The following is a 25,701-nucleotide window of genomic DNA, read 5'->3' as shown; positions in this document are numbered from 1 at the left end:
GAGTCTAGGAAATATTGGATACCTAGTCTCTACAAATAACCCCAGTACTGACCAAGGCTCTTAACTCAATCTTACAGAAGTTTTTTCACTCCTGCAGTCATGAATCACATATCGTTTCGCTCTTATGATAGATAGCTATACCTAAGGAACAACTGAATAGGGGATATTCACAAACTTTTTGGAGTTACCAATGAAATAAAAAATCATCACTCTAAAAGAGATTTATTTCAAAACACAGATTTTTTTTAAGTGAATTCTGACCCTCTGCTTGGGTCTTGATATAACAGTGAAACATGATAACACAGCAATTAATTATGGCTACTCCTATGTCAACTCCATTATTATTTTTCCTCTTTCACCTTCCCTACATTATTCTTATTGACTACAGCTTCCACATATTTCTTCTCTTTCTTTCTGTTAATGACTCATTCATCCCAGAGTGGCTTTTATTTCCATGATAATAGCTAGTGACATGAAATTAGATGTTGTTTTTAACCCTATTGCCTTTTCTGTTCAAATTTAAATTAATGATGGCAACTATACTTAGAACAATGTCAACCATTACAAAGTTAACCTCAAAAGGGAAACTTTTCAAAGTTTATAAGCAAACAAATAAGTATTATAAAAAGATTTATTTTGCCTACTCTCAAATTAATTTTTAAAACTTGATCCACATTATAAATGGCTTTATTGTATCCTTAGACAAATTACAAAAAAAAATGTTTTTCTTAAATTAGAGAAATCTTAAAACCATCTAAAGCGAAGAGACAGGAGATCTCAAACTATTATTCTTAACCCCTAAATTCTTAAGGTCATTTACAGCTTGTTATTTGTCAAATCCAGACAGAAACTCAGATCTACTTTTAATTCATTTGGATGAATTGCCTACAAAGAAATGAAACAGTGTCCATAACTCTGAATTTATGGGTTGACTTTAGAATGTCTATTCATTCTCTACAATTGTATGAAAAAATTTTGTCAATATTTACATGCAATTGTTTTTCTGGGGATGAGAGTCCATAGATTTAAAAGGACTTTCAAATACCTTTTTTTTTTTTTTACTTATTATTTTTCTTTTTTTATTATTAGTCTCAGGCATACAAAATAACATAGTGATTAGAAATTTACATGCTCACAAAGTGATAACCACCCCTCAAGTCTACTACCTATTTTACACTATACATAGCTATTACAATACTATTGACTACATTCTCTATACTGTATTTTACATTCTGTGACTACATATTTTTTAAATTGTAGTTGACATTCAATACTATTTTACATTAGTTTCAGATGTATAGCATAGTGGTTAGGCATATATATATATATGTATATATATATATATATATATATATATACACACTTATGAAGTGATTCCCCTAATAAGTTAGTACTCATCTGACACTATAGTTTTTATAATATTATTGACTGTATTTTCCATACTGCATTTCACATCCTTATGACTATTGTGTAACTATCAATTTGTATTTCCTAATCCCTTCACTTTTCTCACCTATCCCCCCAATCCCTTCTAACAACCATCAGTTTGTTCTCTGTAACTATAGTCTATTTCTGTTTTGTTTGTTTATTCTGTTGTTTAGATTGCACGTATAAGAGATCATATGGTATTTGTCTTTCTCATTCTGACTTATTTACCCAAGCATAATACCCTCTAGGCCCGTTTACATTGTTGCAAATGGTAAGATGTCATTTTTTTTTTATGGCAGGGTAATACTCCATTGTATATATGTACCACCTCTTCTTTATCTAATTGATGGTCATTTCAGTTTTTTCTATACTTGGCTATTGTGAATAGCACTGCAATAAACATAGGTGTGCACATATCTTTTCAAATTAGTGTTTTGGATATCTTTGGATAAATACTCATGAGTGGAATCACTGGGTCATAAAGTAGTTCTATTTTTAATTTTTTGAGGAACCTCCACACTGCCTTCCATAGTGGCTGCACCAATTTGCAATCCCACCAACAGTGCACAAGGGTTCCCTTTTCTCTACATCCTCATCAACACTTGTTGTTTGTCAATTTATTGATGATGGTCATTCTGAAAGATTTAAATGTAAGACCCAAAACTGTTAAACTCTTAGAAGAAAATATTTGAAGTTAACTCTCAGACATTACCCTTAGTAATATTTTCACTGATATATTTCCTCAGCAAAGGGAAAGAGAAGTAAAAATAAACAAATGGGACTACATCAAACTAAGAAGTTTTTGCACAGCAAAGAAAACCATCAAGAAAATGAAAAGACATCTTACTAAACTGAAGAAGATATTTGCCAAAGATACATCTGATTATAAAAAACTCACACACTTAACACCAAAAAAACCCCAAACAATCCAATTCAAAAATGGGCAAAGGACTTGAATAGACATTTCTCCAAAGAAGACATAAAGATGGTCAATAGACATGAAAGATGTTCAACATCACTAATCATCAGGGAAATGCAAATAAAAACCACAATGAGATATCACCTCACACTTGTCAAATATCTTTTTTAAAGAAGTGTTATTACCACTGAAATCTATAATATAAGATGTACACTTGGGAAGAATAGTCAGGATTATGTTAGATGAGCATAAATATCTTTTTTAACTTGGATTTATCTATCTTTTCTATAACAATATTAACATGTATCTTTCTAAAAAACCTCTCTTTAAAAGAGTACTGAATAAATGACATTATAATTTCCATATCAAAGTCTAAATGGATTTGGAAAGATTCATTGTTTTAACTCACTCATGCTGAGAAAACAGTCATAAAACCATGTCTTTAGGAAAGTTGTAAAGCTCATTGTTGAAAATCCACACTAATGATAAATAAGATTCTGACAGTTTTCACTGCAAATTACTAGTTCTTTTTCACATTCAAACTTTTTTAAATGATATATATTTTAGGTGGCATATATTATGCTATACACATAAATTTTGACAGGTTTGTTTAATCTGATCCACACCACACCAAATTGTCTGAACAGGCATTATTTTTGAGAAATATTTTTCTCAATAAGTATATTGAGAAAAATAGGCAAAGTGTAAAAGTTTAAGTGACTTCTTTTCATAATCAGAGTAAGAAAATTATGGAGCTGAGTCTCCTACTAAGGAATTCTAATATCAAGTCTAGATTATTTTTTTTCTTTTAATCTATAATCACTCTATCTTCTTAGCAGACAGAGGCAAAGAGTCTATTTTTATTATTGCCTCCAGGAGATGCTCACAATTCCTAACGTTTTGTTAAGGGGACTACTCAAAATAGAGAACCATCCTTATGTGGCACAATGTAGTGAAATGGTACCCTAAGTTAATTTTTCAAATAACATTTACTTACTTGAATATCAATTAATATATGTACATATCTATATACATATATAGACATATGTACATACATACATACATACATACACAGTTTTGTTAGAGGATTTTAAAAATATGTACTTACATTCTTCAACAGAATTATTGAGTGCACTCTCTCCTTCTTCTGATGAACCAGTAGCATCATTCTGATGGCTACTTACTGTGCTGTGCTCGGCTGCAATTCAATGGTGTGCAGTAAAACGATTAAACAGTGAGGATCTCTGCTCCCCACAGCAAATGTCTACAGAATGAATTACAGTTGTTGATTTTATCGCTTCTCTTGTCTTTCTAACACTAGGTGTTAAATCTTAATGTTTTGCTTCATTCCCTTATTCTTAGTTTCTCCTATTTTCCTGCCTCACCCTCCCAGTGGATTTCTAATAGCCTATTAGAATTTAACTAAGGGGAGCCCAGATAACCAAACTGGTTGCAGCAGCAGTTAACTTAATTTCGTGTATTTAGACTTTTTCTTGAAGTATAGTTCATGAGCTATCATGAGATGTGATTTTATATAATTCTTATACATGGCTGATTGGATACATGAGGCATTACTATTATATTATGCCAATCATGCATAGTCTGGGAAATATAACCAGTAGGAAGTATTACAGAAGACAATATAAAACATATTACCTTTTCCATGCTAAATGGATCCATTTGACTCTAACTTCCTCTGTACAGAACTCAAATATTTTTTGACTATTACAGAAGTGAATGAAATATATATATATATATATATATTATCCCACTCTCTTTGATCAAGTTGTAAAAAGTTGCTAACAGGAGACCTAGGAGAACTTTCCATTTCAGCTTACCTTTGAAGGGGTTTAGACTATGCCTCCCCTGAGATGTGCTACTTCCGCATGTAAAATATTTTGAGCTGAAGGCAGTCAAGACCCTGGGGGCTCATGAGAAACTTTTAGCTCTCCCTTAAGGAATTTAAATTGGGGCCTTGTTCATGATAAGAGTTATTACCAGAAATAATCTTTTATGACCTATAGACGGCAAACTTCTAATTACTGAATATCTGCCTTCTTATTGTCCTATGCATGACCTTTTTTCCCTCTGAAGCTCCAACGCACCTTACCTCATCCTTAGCTCAGAATGTCATGTACACCTCACTATGACTTTCTGTCTCTGAACTGCTCATGCATGTGGGGTCTCCAACTCTCTCATGTATATGGGGTTCTCATATGCCCATATGTGATTAAATTTGGTTATTTTCTCTTGTTTATCTGTCTCATGTCAATTTAGTTATTAGAGCAACTGGAAAAACCTAGAAGGGTAGATAAAAATTCCTTCCTTCTCCACACCTTCTATTATAATAGTATTTTTCAGCATGGAGTTGGTAATATTAAGTATTTGGTCTGCAAGTGATTCCTGTAGTACATAATTTATATTATGATAGAGCACATTTTATTTTAGACATAAATAAATATTTAAGTCATGATATTTAAGCTATGGCAATTTACCTTTGTTCTCTTCCCATTTTATATACCAGGGGTGCCAAAAAAATGTATACACGTGACTTGTATTCATCTTTCATTATTGGTATATATTGAGTATTACAATTTTAATACAATTTTTTCCTTTCTTAAAATGTATGTACATTTTGGGCACTCTCTGTATACATGCCAAGTTGATATGGTAAGCAATAACAAATAGTATTTTTAAAGTTTCATAAAATGTACATGAGAAACAGCACACATTTTACTTTTTCTTTTTCTTTTTTTTTTAAGATTTTATTGGGGAATTGGGGAAGGGGAACAGCGTTGGGGAATCAGGGAAGGGGAACAGACAAGTTGCTATCCTTTGGCTCTTCAGTCCAGTTGTGGAGGACGTTGCTTCACTGGCCCATGTTGGTATTATCATTGCGCTCTTCCTGGCTGAAGCAGTCACTCGCCGGCCATTGGACGCCACTCATAGAGGCTCATGGCAACTCACAAAAGTTCACTGCTGGCTAGTCCCACTGCAGCCTACACCTTCACCAGTGACTCCCGGCAGCCCAGCTCCAGGTCAAGCTGTTGTTCACCATCTTAGCTGTAGAGGTTGCAGCATCACTGGCCCTCATATGGGTTCCAAACTGGGGCCCTGCTGCTCAGAGCTGGCGTCCCAAGCCAACTCTTAACTAACGTGCCACTCGGTTGGCCCTCACATTTTACTTTTCTTAAATCCTTCTGAAAATATTTATGGTGATTATCAAAAGCACTCAAACTCTTTTGCTCCTACCAAAATGTTTTACAAACACATTTAAATAATATATTATTACTCAATATGTGCCAAAGAAAACCCTCAAATAATTTAACACTACTGATTTTAATGAGCACAAATGGTACTAAAAAGAGGAGGCATGTTCTGCCTGATCATAGTTGAAGCTGAATTCTGTGTTTGGAAGATACAAAAATCTCAAAAGAAGTAAACATATGTGTAATGTTATTATTCATTTCTGCTGAATTTAGATCTGAATCATTCCTGAGATTTGTGGTTCTTCTAATGAAATTATATATTTAAATATAGGCATGTCAATAATGGGATATTTGTTAGCACTCTTGAGATAAGTTCCAGAAGTCATAATTCCAAAGATGATAATCTTTTAACCAACTCTTTCCTGACTCTTGGGTGATCTCAGGTGCTGAGCTAAGAGTACAGATCCTAGCAGCTGTAGCAAATAAGCAGCCCAACACTGCAGGAACTCCTCATAGAAGGGAACGAAACCAGCTAAGGTAGGTCACTGAGGGAAACATTTGCCCTCAGGCATGGCCTGTTCCTGGTAATATTTCACAGTTTGGTTTTTCTTTGGTTTCAACTCACAGTACCTGCTGAGCCATGTCATAGCCTGAGGCAAAAGGAAAGATCAATAATACTTGTTACATCTTTATTTAAAATTTTTATAGCTTGTTCATCACATTTTGCAATGATTTTAATTTTTTTAAATATTGTTTATCTTGATTACTAAGATTTTTAGGTTCCCCTTTATGTTTTGCATCTGGGGCAGTTACCTCATAGCATCTGTTTAATAAATCAGATCCAGTATCTTTTGGGTGAAACCTAGAAATCTGTATTTAAAAAAAAAAAAATTTTAGACTGTGGTCCATGAATTCCTGGATCAGAATTTACAAAATCACCAGTGCCTCATTTGCCTCATCCTAGACCTGTCCTCATGTTAATAAGAGAGAGAGTTCCTTATGTAGAGTCACCAAGTCTCCTTTTGTATCTTTCTCAAAGCCTGAATTAATAGAAAGCATTGAGTAGATTTGTATTAAATATTGACATTGCTATTTCTGGCTACTAATGTGTTCTTATAGAATCTAGACAAGTGATATTCAAAAATTGGTCCCAAAGAAGTCACTACACATAAGCTTTTTTTTTTTTTTGCTTAAGCTTTCCAACCTCTTTGCTTAAGCTTTTCAAATTGTCATCACTTCAGCTTAAAATACCTATAAAAGTGAAAAGTTCAGAGGCGAAGTGGAACGAAACATTACACTCTGCTGTTAACATAATGTGGATCTCAATTATACACAGTCAAAATATGGTGTTTGAAAACATTTCACTTAATTGCTTTTTAATTTTAAAATATTTATTAAATATTTATTGAACACCCATTCTTGGGTTAGATTACAAACAAACAGAAAAATATATTAGGAAATAAGAAACAATCTATGCTGAGGTTTGGTAATGTAATGCTTGAAAAATAAACCCAAAGGAACTATAAAATATTTATTAGTTCAAGACCAAGTTAGACAGTCTAACATTTTTAAGGCTTCATGGGATCTCATTAACACATAGAAAATTTGGCTATAAATTCATTATTTCCAATTTATAAACTAAAGGTAACTTTTAAAACACTCAAAACTTATACATGAAACAAATGCAAAACTGAAAAAGTGTCACATCACAAACTTTAAAAATCTTTTAGAGATTTGCACAGCCCAGCAGATTGTGACAAAACATAAAGAAGATCGTTGGTTAAAACAGGGTATGCTTGGCAAAATAATGAAATACAGAGGTTGGAAATTAAACATCAATGCTTTTATCTCTTTCCCATTTTTACATTAAAAATGAAATATCAGGACTTGAGCATCAATTGAACCAGAAATCATGCTCTCGTTGTGCCATAAGAGTACTAATTCTGAAGTCTTTGGGAAATATTAAATTACCTTAATCTCTGGGAGATCCTAAGAAAGCTATGAGCTGAAGAAATATTATTACAGTAAAAATTCACTCCTTAGCAAAGTCCTAAATATTAAGTCATCTGTATCTCCAGCTTCTTCGTCTCAGCCACACAGGAAAAGAGTAAGCAATAAAGGCACAGACAGGAGATCAAGACTGATGTTGGGTGCAACTCCAAGGAGTTTCATTTAACCTAGAGCAAAGATTGATTGAATTTCCTATATCCTGAGAACTGTGTTGGCAATCAAATTGCATTCACAGATAGATACTCAATATGTAACTCTCCAAAGTTTCAATGCCTTTTTTTTTTTTTTTTTTAGTAAATCTGGCCTCATCAAGTTCAGAATAATTATCTGTTAAGGTCAGGTTGGTTGAATTCAGGGCAGAGGGCAAAGGGCATATTTTCTCCTCTATAATTGGAAGTATACATTCCCTGGTGTTAAAGCAAGATTAAAATGCAATAAATAAATAAATAAATAGGCAGAAACAAACTCTCTACATCATCAGTTTTCACCAGCATGATTTATAAATACCAATGCATTAATTTTTATGATCTGTTACAGACTCCTTCTCAGAAGTCTAAGGTCTCTGTTTCTCTTCTTTAGGATCAGTCATGTTGTTATTCCTTTGCTCTATTCTAGCCCTCATTTATTCTCATTCTATGCCCTATAACAAGAAGGCCATATTCACTCCAAAGTTCTCTATAAGCCATCAGCTGATCACACTTTCCACAAAATATCTCTAGTCCAAAATTTACTCTTAAATTCCAGGTGGTTATTTATACTGATGTCTAATCTTGGCCTAGAAATCATAGTCTCTCTAAATCCAATATTCATTATTTTTTCTTTCAATTCCGTTCTTTATGTTTCTTTCCAGTCAGTGACGTATATATCCACCCAATCTCCCAACTGACAGTCATTCTTCATTCTCCCCCAAACCATGAGATGGAAACAGAATGGGCATCCACAAAACGTGTTAAGAGCAATATTAAATAAATAAATTGATGTAATTGCTCACTTAGTTTCATTTATTGATTTCATAATAATTACTTACCATATAGCTAAATGGCAAAAACAATTTTAAAAACTAAATTACACAAGTGCTTGTACATGGTTTATAATTTTGTTTACTTCTTTTAACCCAAATGTTTATTGATTTTTAATCTAAAAATGTACCAAATACACTTAAGACATTATTAACCACTTTTGTGTAAAGAATAATAATTTCATTTATATGTCATTAATACTTTCCATTTTCAGGGCAGCCTGCATCTAAAGATCCTTGCCAAGTAACCAATTACATTTTTTATTACATTTAGCTAATTTAAGCTTCTATTAGGAGGTCTATTTGAGACTAGTTAATTCTTCAGCATGTGCCTAATAGAGTTTAGGTGCTTTGTCAATTCTGCATCTTGTCATGTAGTTTCCTACCTTTATTTAGTTAATTCTCTTTAATCATTTTGTTTCACTTCTAATAACAACAGGTGGGAAACTGTACAAAGTGTATGCCTAGAATGTGGAGCTACTATATTATCTTTAGTTTCTGATTTTCTCTAATGATTAACTGGCAACATAACTTCTTAGGCACCCTAGTAAACCCCACTGGGCAAAACAACAGTTTATTTGAGTGAGGAAGGTTTAAAGAACCTCCATTCTCCTCATTTTTGGTTTCCTGCTATACAGACTAACTACAAAATAAAACTTCACCAGTACAGCCTAAAGAGCTTTGGTATTCCCATCCAACAAGAATGTGCATAAATACTATACACAGGTGTCTTCATAAGATATACTTTTCCCCAAAAGGATATTACATTCCAGGGCTAGATTTCATCTGAAAGCTGTCTCATCCCACTAAAAAGAAAGTGGCATTTAAAGATAAATTCCCCTCTCCTACACTTTGCAGACTACCGCCATAACTCAGAGATAAGAGATGAAATAAAAAGAAATATGGAAAGCAGACAGAACAGAGAACTGTAAGGAGACTTTGTATACTGGATGAAAGCAAATCTCAGAAATACAGTTGATAAAGACCTTACACTTCAAGGAAAACTTGGAGCAAATTTATTGAGGAATATACTGCTATGAGAAATAACAGCTAAAACGAGGAAGCAATCATTTAAATGCATGGGGTTGAATGTGAGCAGAAAAGGAAAGTACATAAATGATGTAAAATCAGCACTACAAAAGAAGATTTAGACAGATGTTGACCAACAGAAACTTTTCCTTAGACATACATGGCTAAGAGTTTCATTTTTGTTAATGAGGAAGAATTGGGAGATAATAGCACATCCATAAGTGTGAAATGTGCTTGAGCTCTTCTATAATAATTTTATATATTTATTATAATTATAGTGTGGTTTATTATTTCTCAAGTGTTTTTATGTTCACTGTGTAAATTCAACATTCTAGTGCTTCAAGTTGGAAAATCAAATAAGTAACACATACTTCTTGAAGGCTGGCTCCCTCAAAATATCATTAAAACAACCTGTTAATCAGACAAAGTTAGGTGTGCGTGTTCTCAGTAAGGGTGTGGACTGCCATTTCAGGTCATAGTAGTCTCTCAGAAAGAGAAAGGTGAAGTCAAGAAGTTCATAAGGTTTTGAAATCTGGTTTAAGGCAGGTCTTTCAGTATTTGCGGTAGGCAGGAGGTTAGATGGGAGACGGGCTTAATTAGAATTGGGTAAGAGTCATAATAATGCTAGTTTAGGATTGGTGGAAATGGCAAAGCTTGGGTTTTGAGGTAAAGAGGTTTCAAAGAATTTGGGAGCAAACAATCTGTTGATGTTATCTTTTTAAGAGTTCACAGTTTGATATTCATCTAAAGGATTTTCTCCATAACAATAACATTACTTACAACTTTAATCTCCCTGGGAAAAAGTTTCCTGGAATAATAAAATCATACTGATGAAGTCAGTGAAATGATAAAGTCAGACTCTTTTATTTAACTTTACATAGTAATGTATGTGGTTATACTTGGGTTTGGTTTTAAAGCTACATAAATAAAGCCATAGTTCAACTTCTGCTGGTCTACATTTACGGTGCTGAGTTAGTTTCTGTCCTTCTCATACCCAGGGATGAGAGGACTGCAAGGGAAAGAGCACTTGAGAGAGGTTGCAATGTTTATTTTGCACATAAAACATGTAATGAAGTAATGGAAATTCTGGACAAGGTAACAGTGCAAACAAAAGTGCAGATTTTAGAAATTTTATGACATGATAAGGGAACAGAAACTGGCCCATTGTCCTAAATGAGTGTAATTAATGTTGGTAGAGTTCCTTTTGTTTTCAAAGGAGCACAGTTTATGCATTAGGACATATCAAGTATAATAACAAGCAAGGCTTACATGTCATATTTACAGATTTTGGCTAAATGTAATATTTCATCTACATAAGAAAGCAGGTCAGTGATCTCTGGTAAAATTCCTACTTCCTCTTGTAATATGAAATTTTGCCTTCTTTTCCCCTTCTTTTAAAATTATAACCAACTGATAAGCAAGAAATATTTTTCTGTCTGATACTTCATGTCAGATATCTGATTCTCCTCATACAAGTTCAAAAAATATTTTATCTGTCTTTCCATTAAATATCTAATATCCTTTTCAAAATTTAAATTTCTTTCATTGTGTAGTACTTCCCATTCTCTGAGTATCCATTTTTGTGACCAACTAAGGGAATCGCTGATAAATGTGAATGTTAGAGTGTTAGAGCCTATCACAGTATGTGGTTCATGGCAGGCATTTCAAGTGTTTTTGCCAAGACTGGTTTTATCTCAGTAAGACGAGAGCTCTAAAGATACATTATTCCTGAATAATCGTAACAATTTCTCCTCCATTTTTACTAGCAAGGTTCCATCATATGTGTTTCTTTCGCTGATCTCAAATTGAGAACTGTGTGTGAAAATTTTGAGGAAAAATTTTGGATTACCTTATGTAGGTATCCTAGTGCAGTTAATTTAAAATGGAAATGATGGATTGCAACACATGCCCATTAGCAGTTTTGGGGACAGGTGTAGGTCCAAAGGGATACAAAATCCACTTGTCAGAAGTCATAGCACCAGTGTGAATTACAAATCAAAGTTTATTTTAAACTTCTTGCAAACAAAAATGGAACTTTAAAATATGTGTTACAAAACCATGCAAATAAGCACTAAACTATCGGCTCTCTCTGAAAGAGCAGTGTGGTACAAAGATGGTTCTGACAGGAAAAGCGGTAGTCAACTTACTTCTCCGCTCAATATGTATGAATTATGAATAATAAATAAGAAGGAAATCAAGAATAAAAATATTTCCATGACATCAAAAATTAAAAAAAAAAGATCCACTTATTCACATTAAAATAGTAATGCAATAAAAATAACATTAAGACAATAATCTAACATTTTGAAGATAATTTGCTAACAAACAATCCATTGTCAGGAGATAATGAACTAACAAAATAAAATTGAAAGAGAGAATGATGAAACAGTGAAAACAAGGGACATGGCTGTTATAAAAAGGTAGTACAAAACCAGAATCTGTGTGATTTTATGTGCACATTTAAAGCAAAGCATATTTAAAATGAAGGTCAGTGGAAAGTATTGGATCACGACAGCAAACTGAGCACATAAGATCTTTTTTGTCTTGTCTGTGAATTCATCTGTAATGACAAAAAAATATATTTAATGTATAAACCCATAATAATGCTGGACAACAAGAAATAGTGCCAAAGGTATAACACAAAATATTGAACAAGTTTTAAAGAGAGAAAGCAGACAGGGTTAGATTGACAAATAGGCAAGATTCGGAGAAACCTCCTCCAGACATAGTGTCAGGGAGTATTGCCATGAAGGTAGGAGTGTTTGAAAGGCACTCTAACGTCATGATCAGAGTTTTTCAGGGCCCTAGGAAAATTAATTGAGAAGATGCCTAAAGAAAATGCTTTTAGGAAGCTGGGGAATGGTCTCTCTTCTCTTCCCATTAAAAAAATCAGTGCATCAACAAATCATTACAATAATGTGTTACCTAAATAAATATTAGTAAATGAAATAAAAATAACTCATAATTGATATTCAAAATACACTCAGCTGGAAGGGGGGGCATAGGAAAGGAAGAGAAATGGAAACATGTTGGTTTTTCTTTTCATTGGGAAAATTATATGCAGATATTGACAGAAAAATAAATCTACATTAACTTATAGACATTAAGGGAGTATGAATATGATATATATTTTCTTCTCAATATACTAAAACAAATAGAATAATGAAGTTTAAAATACAGAAAAAATCAGGAAAGAAAAATTAATTCAGAAATAACATTTATAAAAACGTAAATTGGTAGGACTTCTTCCAAACATAACAGTGGTTACAATAAATTTGAAAAATATAAATCTCCACACTTCAAGGTAACAAGTATCTCATTGAACAAAGAATTCATACTCAAGTAAACAAAAATACACCTAACATTGGAAAATATAAAAAGGTGAAGAAAAGAAAGAAGTACCTAGCAAATTCTAGCAAAATCAATCAGGTATGAAAATATTAAAAATAAATAAAAAATAAAAAAATGCAATGAAAAAACAATAAATCAGAATAAAGTGAAGTTAATTTTAAATTAAGTTAGAAATGTGGCAGCGAATACAAGACTTTTAAATGGTTATGTCAAGATTCACCAACTCAAATGTCCAGCAGGAATTCTTTTTTTAACTAAGTAGATAATAATATAAATGATGTAGGAAGGATATAAATGAGTAAGAACTGTGGGCGGTACAACAATTTTAAAACATCAAGCAACCAATACAAAAATGATTAATTGATCCATATCTAGCTATTGACTGCCAGTATGCAAATATTGCATTGTTGGAAAAGTCATGACGCATTTTTGCAACCAAAAAAAAACCAGAAAAAACACATCATAACTTTTCCTACAACCCAATAATAGCTGAATTATGCAACTAAAAGTTCAAAATATATAAAGCAAAAACTGATAAAGCTCAAGAAAGACTTGTAAAATCCGCAATTGTAGTGGGAAGTTAGTGTGATATTCTGGCAGCCTTGGGTAGGAACCCTATTAAGATGAAAGTGATCAACTTTGTCAAAGGCCACTAACAGGTCAAGTAAGGTGAGAGCTAGGAATTCACTACATAAATTAGCAACATAAAGGTCATTAGAAACCATGACAAGAGCTATTTTGGGAAAGAATGGAGATAAAACCCCAAGGGAGTCAGCTCAGGAGAAAATGGAAAGAGAAATTGAAGATTGCTAGTACACTTTACTTTTCCAAGGAGTTTTGCAAATGGAAGCAAAGCAAAGGAGTGATATCCCGCAGAAAATTGGCATTAAGGGACTTTTCTGGAGGGGGGTTCAAGAGGTAATAATATATTGGGATAATATAGGCAGTATCTTTTACTTTGTTCCAATATTTTGCAAGTGGAATGCATTCACATACTACTTTTATAATTTTAAAATATCATTAAGACATTGAGAGTGTTTTGCTTCTGCTTTTGCTGTTTTAAATAATTGGAGAAATAGCTTGTTTGTATGCTGATGGTCATAATGCAGAGGGGGGAAATTTGACACTGTATAAGATGGAAAAGAAAATTGCTAGAGCAATGATTTTCAGTAAATGAGACAAGATAGGATGTGGTACATCTGTTAGTGTTAGAAATAGAGTTTAATCACTGGACAACGAGGGAAATGAGGTTACATTGTCACAAATGCTGATAGGTGGATATACAGTGGTGGGAATATACTGAAATTCTTCAATTGCTTCATTTTGTTCAATGAAATAAAAAGAAGATTGTTAACTGAGAGTCAAGATGAAAAAAAGAGGTATTGAAGACTTGAGTAGAAAGGAATAAATATAAAATAATTATCTTTGTGCTTATCAGAGTATTCTAGAGAAGTATAAATTATCCTTGCTAGTTGGCATTAAGAGCCCATAAGAGGATAGTGATTATGACTTTACAGTAAGACCAACAAATTAATTGTGAGTTTTCCTGCAGCTGTATTTAGTTACACAAGGGCAGACATTGAATAGGTGGAGAACTGGATTTAATTTAGGTTGTGATCAGCCAAAGGAGTAGGACATAGTGAAAGTCACCAAAGAAATTGTGATGTATGCATGAACGTGGTCACTGTTATTGACAACACAGTGAAAACTAGGTAGGGAAAGGAAGTGAGCATAAGTCTATGAATATTCTTGAAACCATTGAATTTTACACTTTAATTGATTAATTGCGTGGCATGTGAAATACATCTCAATAAGTTGTTACCACAGTTTTACGGGAAGGAGGAAGAGGAAGGAAGCTGAAGAAATGGAATAATGGTGAAGCAGAACAGAAAAGAGAAAAAAGAAAATATGCTACCAAGCCCAACAATCATTAAAATTCAATTTCAGCAACATTTTCTCAAATGTGTTCTTATTTTTTCCTAATGTGGCAAAGTTTGGTGACTTCCAAATGTAGAAGTTTGTAAAAATTTGAATTAATTCATAGTTTTAGAGCTTATTCATAATGGCTGCTTCTACATTTGGGGTTATGATAGTTTTTTTATCATAATAAAACCTCACCAAAAAAAAATATTGAAGATGCCAAAAAAGACTGATCAAAGATTTGGAGCCTGGGTAAAATATCATTAATAGTTTGGTAGGTTGCAAGGATGAGTTGAAGAAAAAAATAGTTTGTGTATCCATCATGTTTAATCTGTGCGGGGACCCTATTTGTCCTGGTTCTATGCCCCCTGAACAGGAACTTCTAGAGCAGCAGTTCTCAACCTTCTTAATGCCGCGACCCCTTAATACAGTTCCTCATGTTGTGGTGACCCCCAACCATAAAATTATTTTCGTTGCTACTCTATAACTGTAATTTTGCTACTGTTATGAATCGTCATGTAAATATCTTTTTGTTTTCCAATGGTCTTAGGTGACCCCTGTGAAAGGGTCGTTCGACCTCCAAAGGGGTCGCGACCCACAGGTTGAGAACCACTGTTCTAGAATAACGCTAGAGGCCACTTGCCCCATCCCTACAGCTGTGTCTTCCTAAGGTAGGAGTGATGTATCTGACTGCTAAATTTAGAAAACTAGGCTTATGGGGACAGCTCTTCCCTCTGCTTCCTTCTGGAGGGAAACCTACCTACGCCAGGAAGCAAATGTTCTCTTTTTCATGCCATAATTTTCATTGGGTGGGTCGCTGCAGAACAAAATGCCTTAAGTATTTCAGTGGTCTCCATGTCTGGACAGCATAACTCAAGTTCACACAGCTTGTAGGAAGAAGAGCTAGAATTTGAACCCAGTAGTGTGGCTTTATAGCTTGTATTCTTAGACATTAGACCACAGCATCTGGGAGGTTGTGTCAGGAAATTGGAATGAACACCCCACATGATGAAGTAAACGAGGAAGAAACTTCGCCCCCTTGCTTGATAAAGAGTGGAAGAGTTAACTGGGATGTAATTAGTTGCACTTGTTTTGTTTCAGTTCTAATCTGGATGTCACTCAGCTTCAACACTTCTTACTACACCAGGAGAAATGTCTGTTTCGGTGAACTTGATACTTCAGGATGCAGGAAAATAGAAACTGAATGCATGTAATTAGTCAGTTTCAGAGAGTGGATCAAGAGAATTCAAGGATCAGAATGTAACAGGACAAGAGTATGGAGCCAGACAATCAATGAAACTTTACTGAGTACTCCAAGGTATTTAATCTATACAGAATCATAAGTATAATAAAAGTCAATATGAAACAGGAGGAAAAAGGGGTTCCAAGGGAAAGGAGGCAAACTATTTGAGAACAGAGCTACAAAAGGTAAGAAAAAGGGGAAAAAAGGGAAAAAAAGGAAAGCTTGTATTCAGCATGAGACATTGGATAACAGAGGGATATAGATTTTATCATGAGAGCCAAAGGAAGGCAGCTTTAAATATTAATCAAAGAACAGGCGATCAATGACTGTTTTAACCCACCATAGTTAAACAGCTTACTGAAAGTGATTCAGCTATATTCAGAGAAGAGAAAAGCAAACAGAGCTGATTAGAAAGAAGTTAGAAAAATGAAATGATTTTATTAGTGAAAAGTATAGGGTATTTTGTTTTGTTGTGTTGTATTTTTTAATGAATTTGTCCCAGCAATATTTCAAATAAGGTAAAAAAATCTTATTTTTCTGTGTACTTTTTTCTATAATATTTGCAAGGTTAAAAAACTTCAAAGAGTGAATCAGGTTGGATTTCTTAATGAGAATTTAATATTTTAGCAATGGTATGTATTCGGTTGTGAATGGTTTCCTCACATGGGGGGGATGCAATTCAAACTAGCAAGTTCATTTGCACAGGTCAAAAAGGAAAAGAAATAATTAAACCAGAAAAAATAAAAGCAAACATCTCTCATTTTATGTTTACGGGGTTTTAACACCAAGGAAGTTTAGATCACACTCCTCTGAAATATATGATTATGCTTCTAAAGCCCAATGAAAAGAAAATAACTAAGCAATATACCTAATTTGTTTCCTTATACAATTGATCTTGTGGAATGTTCTAGAATTCAAAAAAACTCTCTGCTACTTGCCTTCCTGCAAATATGATACAGATTAAATCTTTCTTCTGAGCTTTTAATGAAAGATTGATTTTAATTATATTCACTTGCTATGCAAATAAGACTTGAATGAGCCAGTTCATTAATATTATATCTGGGGTAGCAAAATAAATACACCACCTAAATTTTATTAAACATGCTTAGAGTTCTGCAATATTACAGATTGTGAATTTTTTAATTATGATAAAAATTAACAAACTGTCTTATTACTTGATATAACGTTTGTTGTTAGCTGATGTAAATACTTGCAAATACTCTCCATATGCAGGATTTCTTTCTTTTGTTGACATTAACAAGAAAAATCTCTTTATAAAGTTCCTTTCCATTTACAATTGTAGATTAGTACTGAGCATTTTTTTTCTCATTATGTGTAAATCGTTAATCATACAAAATGAATGCAGCATCACTTTTTGTTCTCGGGAGTGATGTGCTTTGTGATGAATACTTATTATCATAAATCTTTCTAAAATAACTCCTAATAGTATCTAAAAACTTGTAACATCAGTGAGTAAAATTTAAAGTGTGCTCTTTTCAACCAGCTTTTATATCTGAAGCTAGAATCATCAATTTTCACAAGGACAATTTAAAACAAGAATGTAAAAACAAATATCCATACCATCAGTAATGCAAAACACATTTGCTACTGTTTTTCTCCTGAAGAGAATTCCACAATGTCCTTTGTTTTGTATTTTTTTGTTTTTTTCCCCCTTCTAATCTCATTAGAGCCTGCTGCTCAATAATTACTTCCTTTTGCACTGGCAAAACAAATTTTTAGTAATGTTTTTGTTCAGATCCAGAGTATTTTCAAGCATTAAATCAAAGAAAAAAGTGAAAAAAGTAATTTTGAAAACTAAGATCCCTTTTATTGTATGGAAATTTTAATAAAGGTTTCTAATGCATCAACTTTTGATATTTAACCCTTTACATTGATCAATTCTAATAGGTTTAAATAGCAGGAATATATATATATATATTCTTAAATAAATATATAAATATATATTAATATATTAATATATATTAATATATTAATTAATATATTAATGTATAGTAATCCTAAATTCTAATATATATACTATATATCATCTTAAATTCTAATATATATAATTGTAACACATAGTGAAAAAGCCTGATTTTCTCATAACTACCAATGCTGCTGGCATCTATTTGCTCACTCTTAAAGTGAACCTGTGTTGAACATCCTTGTGAGAGTATCCTGAAGAATATGATAAATATTTGTAGATGACAACACAAAAACAAATTTTGCAAAAGATCAAAGAGCAAAGGAAAATTATCTCACAAAATTTTATCATAGTTATAATTATTAAACTGCACTTTAGCGTCTTCTAAAATTAATTTCCTCTTACAAATTACTAAATTTTGACCTTCCCATTTAAGGTCAGCATAGTTTAAGCAAGGCACAATTTCCAAGAAACACTGAGATCATTTAAGCCACAATATGAAATTTTCATATATATGTCACCTATTGATTTTTGTTGCTGTTTTTGTTTCAGCTTGAAATAGTTTTAGAATCATCATAAAAAGATTAAAATGTCAGGTTCTCAAATTTTCTACAATTGAGACACTTAGACCAAAATAATTGTGTCTTCTACTGATGAATAAAGAATCATAAATAGAAAGCTATTCCAAATTTTAAGCATGTCATTATTATTATAACAACAGAAATAATTTACTGAGCTTCTACAACTATGGTCTCAGTACTATCTTAAACTTTAACGCTACTGATCCCTTTGAGTCCAGATAATAAATTGTAAGGTAGGTTTTTATAGCCCCGTTTTACAGAACAACCTACTAAATAAATGGCATAGGGTGGAATTAGAATACAGATTTGTCTGTATTCAAATCCAGCTTTTTCCATCTGTCTTTTTATTGGTTATCTTCATTTCTCTTAGCTTTAAAGGTATAGGTGTAGTTTTAGTTTTCTGCTACAGATAAATATGGGAGTGTATCCTCACATATACAGTATACATGTAATAGTCAATAGAGGTCTACAGATGACCAATTCAAAAGAACCACGTCACACAGAGGATTTGCTGTTTGTTTCATAAAAGTAACTTCTACCTGTATATAGAGACCAACTTCAGAAGAATACTATAATTTCTGTTGTCATCACTTTTTAATATACAGAGAATACCAAAAAAATGTATACACATTTTAAGAAAGGAAAAAACTGTATTAAAATTTTAATACAATGGAAGATGCTAGCATTAATTTGATTAATGCCATCTTTTGAGTGAACATCATACTATACATTGCTATGTAATTCAATTCAATTTCAAAAAATAATACACAGAACATCTCTTAAAATGTGTGTACATTTTTTGGCACCCCCAGTATATATTAATAATTAAAATTAATTTAGACATTGTTTTATGCTTAATATGTATTTTCAGGAGAATATTTATTTACATTATCAAGTAATTCAATTGATCCTAAAGATTTTTCTATGCAAAAGTGAAATACAATGAAGTATTGCTAATATTATATTATTTTCTTATCTATGATAAAGTATAGAATAAAAAGTAATTTGAATATTTAAAAAATATAATATAAATAGAATATATATATATATAACATTATATATGAGTGTATATATACATATATGCATATATGTATATAAAATTCAAATTTTAGAAATTATACAGCCCATTGTGTGTTTAATTCCACAATTCAACTCATCCTTCCAAATATGTGCATAGCTTACATATCTATTTTTCAAAATAGTTGAATTTATATATTGTCTTTGGATATTATGAGCAAGGTGTAATACTGATTTAGTTATTTGAAGATACTGTCATGTTATAAAATCTAATTTCAAATTAATATTATCAGTAATATCAGCAGTGGTGATTATGTAGTGTAATAAGGAAAAAAATAGAGTAAACATAAAAGTTTAGGTTTGAAATACTAGAAAGGAGTTATAAAGTACCACACTAATAACACACTACTGTGGTAATGATAATTAAGTACCAATTTCTAAGCAGGTGATTTTCACTCAGGGAATAAATGCCATTGTGGGTACTATTATGCTTCTACTCTTGGACAAGGTACCTGAGGGCATATAAACATAGTGAAAATCTCTGTGTTCTTTATTCCCATGAATAATCAAGAAATAGGCTTAGATGGATTTGCAATGTACAGTTCAACTTAAGCTGCCTGCTAACCCTTCTCAAATTATCTGTAATTGCAGAGAATGGTAGACCCTTATCTCTGCGACTTGGAAATTGGAACCCAAAGAGACCCAAGAAGCATAGTATTTCTGTAAGCCTTATAATTTTTCTAAAATTTCTTGCAATTTTGTATTTATAATGTTTTTTATTTCCCTAACATAAAAACAATTTAAAGTTTTCAATTAAAGCCTAATCTACTCCCAATGACACTATTGATTCTTCATAAAGATAAATCTATGAAAATCCATATGCGAGATACGAAGATAATATTTGCTTTCAGCTATCCTGAGGCCTTGAAGTTCAAGGTTTCCAGTGTTTATTAATTCACTGTGTTTTTCACAATTTAATGTAAAATTATTAATGTTACAATGTAAAAATTTATATTTGCAAAATATGAAGATTTTTTTTGGAAAATTTTATGGCTATGTTGAATAAGATGTTTAGTTCATATGCGTTTTTTTCTGAATTACTTGAATAAAATCATCTTAACAATCATCTACATATGGAACAAAATTATTAATAAATACATTTACAGATGTAACCTATAGGCATATTTGAAATCTACATAACTTAAAGTAAAATTAAGTATTTTTCTTTATGTTATGTTTTCAGATTTGAGTTAACCTTGATGTTATTATGACACTTGAGAAGGAATAGCAGATTGTGAATCTGGAATTTTTCTCATAATATATATTAGTTTCCATTACATTTTCATTTTTTTTCAGGTCTCCATGGTCTGGGCTAAAAATATATACTCTTAAAATATGTCTTATTACAAGCACTAATCAGTGACAGATGATAATATTGAGCTATGCTAGTACTTACTCATACATAAACCATGTTTGTCCCTTTAAACTTTAAAAATAATAAAATGTGGATTTCCTCCATGTTTTTGTCAAATTCTGTACTTCAAAAATTACTAGGGTCCCTAAATTCATTCACAATGTTTACATGCTCTGATAATTATTCTACCTCATAGATTTAAATGAATTATATGGTTTAATCCCTTTCTTCTGTATTAAAAATAATAGGCTATTTCACTACAACATAACTTTAATTTCTACTGTATCTTCTTTCATTGAAATAAATGTGTAATTAGACCACTCACGGTAGGCTAAAACCAACCTTTTCAAAAAGAATATGTCTTTCATCTTTTCAGTTTTGCATTTCCTATAATGTAGAAAAGCCTATTCATTCATGTTGCCAGTGCTATGTGCTAGAAAGAGATTTAAAAAGAGAAAAAAAATTTTTTTTGCCTTGAGAAAAGTCCTGTTTATTAGAGAAAAGAAGCAAGTTCCAGACATAGAAGGTCACCTCATACTGACACATTCTTGTTACTCAAAGTAGGCATCTTCCATGTGGTGTCATTTACCTGAGTCTCATGAAAGTAAGAAACAAAAATCAGAGAAAAGCTGACCCCCCCTGCATGGTCCTTCACTACTGGTGTACACAACAGCAGAGAGTGGCCATGGAAGAAGGGCACTCAGATGGAGGAAGCGAAGCTGTTTTCTGCAAAAGTTCAAAGAAATGCTTTGGCACTTTGTTTTGGAGTAGTGGGGAAAACGATATGTTATTTTCATTTTAGGAAAGTTTCTCTAGCAACACTGTTCAAAATGGGTTGTAAGAAAGAAACAGGAGCCAAGAAGACCTATTTAAAAGCCTGTTACATTCCAAGCAGAAATTATAAGGACCTAAAAAAACTGAGAGTGGGAATGGAGAGGAGGGAATAATGAGGAGATACTCTAGAAGAGGATTTAATGGCCCAGTGATGCAGGGGATGAGAGAGAAGGTAGAATCTAGGGTAAGCATATGCATTTGGCTGGGATCACTGACCAGATGGTGGTTCTTTTTACTGAGCTGGGACAAAAACAGATTGAGGGGCTTGTAAGAAGATAACTGATGAGTTTTATTTCAATCATGCTAAACTTGAAATAATTGTGGAATGTCCAAGTGGAGAAGTCCAACAAGAGGCTGGATATGTTGTTCTCAAATTTAAAAGGAAAAATGTGGCATAGCAGTGTATGTTTGATAGTTATAACAGTGATAATTGTAACCAGTGATGGAGCTTAAATGATACGAGACATTGAATGATGGGGGGGGGGGAGAGATAGAGAGAGACAGAGAGAGAGAGAGAGAGAGAGAGAGAGAGGGAGAGAGAGATAGACCTTACATGACACCCATATTTAAGAACTGAGCGAGGGAAGAAGCAGCTGTGAATGAGAATAAAACGTATGGAAGCTCTTATTTTGCACCCACCAGACCCTGCTTCCCTGAACAAATGAACATTGTCAGCTACACAGAATTTCTTTAGAATGATGTCTATTTGTTTCAGTGATGCTGTCATTGCTCAAAGCACTTTATTAAGTTCTTTTTCATCTTACCTCTGGGCCGGCAGCATTTTCTTTTCAATATTGTCAATGGTGGCAAAGCTTTATTCTTTGACAATAAATGCATTTCTTTAAAAAGAGCTCAAACATCAACAAGTTGTAACTACCTAGTAATGATCCTTGTTTTTCTTCAAGTGCATTATAAACTGACTGTAAAGGCAATTTCAATGTGAGGAGTTAGAAATTTAAAGACATATTTTAATCATCTTCAAAAAAGTACATGTTCTCCCAAAGTGGCTTCTTTGAAAGACATTTTAATATATAAGCTTATTATATTATTTTTAGGATTATAATAAAATCTTCTCTACTACTCTATTAAATAATCTGATCTATAAATAATATTACTGAATCTATATAATTTAATGTGGCTTCTCTCTTTTATACAAACCTGTCAACTGACTTATTAAGATTAATGACTCAATGTAAATGCAGACCCCATTTGAAAGTTTCAATTGAATTCTACATCCCCTTACATTTTCAGACATTTTTTTATTGCTTTTGCACTACTGGCTAATCTTAATTTGCATGAGTTGTCTATCTTATTATGAAGAGATCAAGTGAATATGTCACCTGTTTGTTTGGTTTCTTTTTAAGATTTTTATTGGGGAATTGAGGGATGGGAATAGCGCTGGGGAATTGGGAGAAGGAGAACAAACAAGTTGTTGTCCTTTTGTTCTTCAGTCTAGTTGTGGAGGACATTGCTTTACTGGCCCAAGTTGGCACCATCATTACGCTCTTCCCGGGCAAGGCAGATCAGTCGCCAGCTTCTGGACAGCTGCTCACAGCAGCTGCTGGCCGCTCACGCTGGTTGCCGGCCACACACGGTAGCCCATGGCAACCCACTGCCACAGGGGCTGCAGCCTATGCTGTCGCTGGCAACTCACGGCAGCCCAGCTCCAGGTTGAGCTGTTGTTCAGCATCTTAGCTGTAGAGGGCAGTGTCACTGGCCCTCATATGTGGGATCCGAACCGGGGCCCTCTGGCGTCCCAAGCCAGCTCTTAACCATCGAGGCACTCGGCCGGCCCTATGTCACCTGTTTTAATAGTTAACAGCTCTTGGCAATCTTTTTTTATTTCTCCCTTACATTCTGTCCATTGTTGTAACTTAAAGGTATTTCCTTTATAATTAGTGCTCAATCTAAGACATACTTACTTATTTTGAAAACACTAAGATGAACAGATCACCTGTTATGTACTAAGATACCAACAAACTGTGAGATTAAAATAGAGTGAGTTATGGTTTCCATCTTTGACCAGCTCATTAGACATAATATGTTAGAGGCAGCATTAGACAGCAAGTCCCTAAATCTGCAAATAAATTAGTCAGACAACCAACGGTTCATTTTCTCACTTATTATGTTAAATAGCTTTATGGTTGATATCTAGGATTTCTAGACTTTGAAGTACAATTTTAGAACAGCTTATAATACAAATGCTCTAACTTTATACTCTTAGCATACAGTCCATCCAAGTTCATCACTATTATGAAAGGCCATTCCACCCATACAGTGGTCTTCATAATTCTGAAATTTTGTCAAATTAATTTATAGAAAAAAATTGCAATTTTAATTTTAGCCCTTATTTTTATTTTTGGCATGTAAACATTGAAGTCGGCTTATGAAACATTAAAAAATATTTTAATAGGACTTCAAATAGTATAATTAATGTATCTAGATGCTTCTTATTGGAAAAATGATTGCTAGTTGGAAGATTTAAGGTTAATGTACTACCTAGCAAGCATACCACAAATCTTGGATATGATTTATTTTTAAGTCAGCATTTGGCAAAGTTGAAATGAAGGCTGTTTTACCTTGTACAAAGGATTCTTGATTAGTTAAAAGGTTAGACTTGGCGAATGCTAAGATTCCTACTAACCATGTGATATGATTGCTCCCCACATAATTTAGACTGGAATTGTTAATACTCAGTTTAACTTCTGCTTTCTTTCTAAATTCTGTGCTAGGATATTCTGCTTTCTTTCTAAACTCTGTGTTTTACTGTTGTGCTTAAACCCCGTGAACTCCTGGATTATGTTTAATTCATCCTTTTAACCCTAGTAGAGCATTCAGTAGACAGGTGCTTAGAAATGTTGGTCTTGTTGGTCCCTTTACACACAAACACACACACACACACACACACACACACATGATGAGACTCTGGTGCCAGTTACTGGTGAATTGTTTTTTTATCTTACCATATTTCCCCATGTATAAGACGCACCCAGTTTTTATACCCCAAATTTTTCCAAAAAGGGTGCGTCGTATACATGGGGAAATGCGGTCATCACTGGACACTTGACTCTGACAAACCATCAAGTTTCAACCTTTCTACTGCATATGTTTCTGTACTTGTCATGTCTTGTGATTCCCTTTTGGGTGTTCATCCCCAAGTATTTGATGTTATTCAACAATCTTTGATTCTATAGTCTCAAAGAAGTTTTCTAACATATCATTAGAACTGCTACAACTGCACATTTTAGCCAGATAAACAGCTTTGTCCTTTCCCAGCCCTTCTCTGATTGTATAGTCATTAGAGCCAATTGTTAAGGTATCTTAACTTTATCCTTATCTTATCAAAGTATCTGCCCCCATATAGTCACCAAATGAAATACTTTCATTAAGAACATTCTGTACATATCCATATGAATGCAATAAAAAAGAATAAAACTATGGAATGAAGAAAATGTTTGGTGCATTTACTCTTCTAATCTAAAAATTATGAGGTCATGCCTTATTCACTGCTGAATAATGAGTGGAGGCAAAGGAATAATTCCAAGCACATTTATGCTTGCATGTGAAGTACTTAATTATAGGAACACTAAAAGGCAGAACTAAATCATCCCATAGGTAGCATTTTTAAGGCTATTCTGTTTAAACAACCTCAGCCATTTGATAAGTAAATAGTAAATACAGGATCTTACAGAAGAAGGAAAGGAAAGATGCATATGAAGGTCTGACAATTAAGTTTGCGAACTTGTTGCAACAATGTTGCTAACCTTTTTTGATATCAGAGGGATTATTCATTATGAATTTGTA

This window comes from Hipposideros armiger, unplaced genomic scaffold, assembly GCF_001890085.2.
Source record: "Hipposideros armiger isolate ML-2016 unplaced genomic scaffold, ASM189008v1 scaffold_586, whole genome shotgun sequence".
Lineage (NCBI taxonomy): Eukaryota > Metazoa > Chordata > Mammalia > Chiroptera > Hipposideridae > Hipposideros > Hipposideros armiger.
The sequence above is the reverse complement of the archived record's forward strand: the minus strand, read 5'-3'. Positions refer to the sequence as shown.